The sequence below is a fragment of the Myzus persicae genome, unplaced genomic scaffold (assembly GCF_001856785.1).
Source record: "Myzus persicae strain clone G006 unplaced genomic scaffold, MPER_G0061.0, whole genome shotgun sequence".
Taxonomy (NCBI): Eukaryota; Metazoa; Arthropoda; class Insecta; order Hemiptera; family Aphididae; genus Myzus; species Myzus persicae.
The window spans coordinates 1-1,675 of NW_019102052.1; the positions used below are offsets into that span (position 1 = coordinate 1).

Genomic DNA, 1,675 nt, shown 5'->3' on the forward strand with positions numbered 1-1,675 from the left:
TTATTTGATTCCTTAAACTCATTTGCCCGCGGTCGCCAGTGCCCCCCTTCAATTTTTTTTTCTGTAACTTTACTCTAGTTCAACTTTTTATTCACATTTTTTAAATTTTGATAACCAGCTGGTTCCTTATACATATTCATTTTCTCATGATATAATTATTGTAAATGACGCTATGGGGTTTGGCAAACTGACATTATAGACTGCAGTTTTTAATGTTAGTTTTTAATGCAACTTTTTTCATATTTTTATTTTTTTTGATTTTCAAAATGCATTTGCCTGCGGGTGCCCATGTCCCCCTTTCAATTTTTATTTTTGAATATGAATCCCAGTTGATTTTTTTTTGATTAATAACTTTCATTTGCGCGTGCGTCAATTTTTGTATTTAAATTACTATTTTTGTCATATTTTGGCGAATGAAGTGCTGAATTTAGTATTGCAATTTAAATAGGTTAGGTTAGTAGATAAGATATTAAGAATAAGTCAATATTTCTTGGCTCCAACTTTGAAGGCAAACAAAAATCTATCTACGTGCTCACCTCTAGAATAAAAAGTGTTTAAGGGAGTTTATTTTTTAATTTTGTTCAGGAGGACATTATGTTGACATTTTTCTTACGTGTGCCTAAACATATAGCAAATTTTAAGCTTAGCAGATCAGATTTAGCTTTGTGAGTTTAAAAATTAGAGCGAATTAACGGCTTTTTAAAATTTAAAGCCCTTCGTATCTCAGGATTTTTATTGTAATTTAATTTTAAAGGGAGTTATGAGTGTTTTAAAATTGTAAACTATTTGTACTTCATAAATACTCATCACTTGCTTTAAATTTAAAATATAGTAAAAAGTCTCTGAGATGCCTTATAAAAAATTTTCACTCCAACTAATGGAGCTAAATGTAATTTTTTGAGAGTACAATTTGCTGTGTTTTGCACTTCTTAAACAGAAACAACAAAATTAGTCTGTGTTAAGTTTGCTTAACAAAAAAATATTCTGATAATAATATAAAAAACTAGTCTTCCAACATAGGGTTATCCAAATCAAATGGCTGGTGAGCTTGTGGAGTAATTTGGTCTGAAACAAAATAGACAATTATTAACATAATATTTGAGTATTATAACTTTTAAAATCAACCTACTATCAACAAGAGCATCGTTTATGCCTAGCGCAACTATTTTGTAGACCTCTTCCTCCACTGACTAATCATTGATATCTGACTGTTCAACTTAAATAAAATTAAATTGTGATTGAGTAAGTGAATATTTTTATTATTTGTTCATAAATAATTTAAATAATTTTTATTTTTTTTATTTTTTAGAATATTTTACAATGCGGTTACAATAAGCATATGAGCGTAAAATAATAAATTACAATACATAAGTACTTGGGTGGAGAAACCACCCAAGGACGACACTCCTACATTTTACTTATAGAAATATTCTAAAGCATACTTTCGTTTTGAGGTAGGTCAAGTGGCTCATTTCGGTCTCCATTATTTGCTAATCATACAAACAAAAAAGTTATATTTAGTTGATACACAATATATTTTTTACCACATTCTATTTCTATATATTTACCTTGAATTTGGATAGGCGCCTCAATGTTATTTATATTTCCTATATTATTGATATTTAGATTATAGTAACTGGAGTATACAATGTATTGTTAACTTTAATGTATAGTT

General features: G+C 28.3%; 2 long non-coding RNA genes across 2 annotated transcripts; both read right to left on the minus strand.

Moving 5' to 3' along the window:
* Positions 1 to 987: 987 nt before the first annotated feature.
* LOC111031092 lies at positions 988 to 1,216 on the minus strand. Its single transcript, XR_002604166.1, has 2 exons — positions 1,130 to 1,216; positions 988 to 1,065 (listed from the first exon to the last, which is right to left on the minus strand). It is a non-coding gene; the product is annotated as an uncharacterized LOC111031092 (long non-coding RNA).
* A 166-nt stretch (positions 1,217 to 1,382) lies between these two features.
* Positions 1,383 to 1,675, minus strand: LOC111031090. The gene is made up of 2 exons (XR_002604164.1): positions 1,569 to 1,675; positions 1,383 to 1,490 (listed from the first exon to the last, which is right to left on the minus strand). It is a non-coding gene; the product is annotated as an uncharacterized LOC111031090 (long non-coding RNA).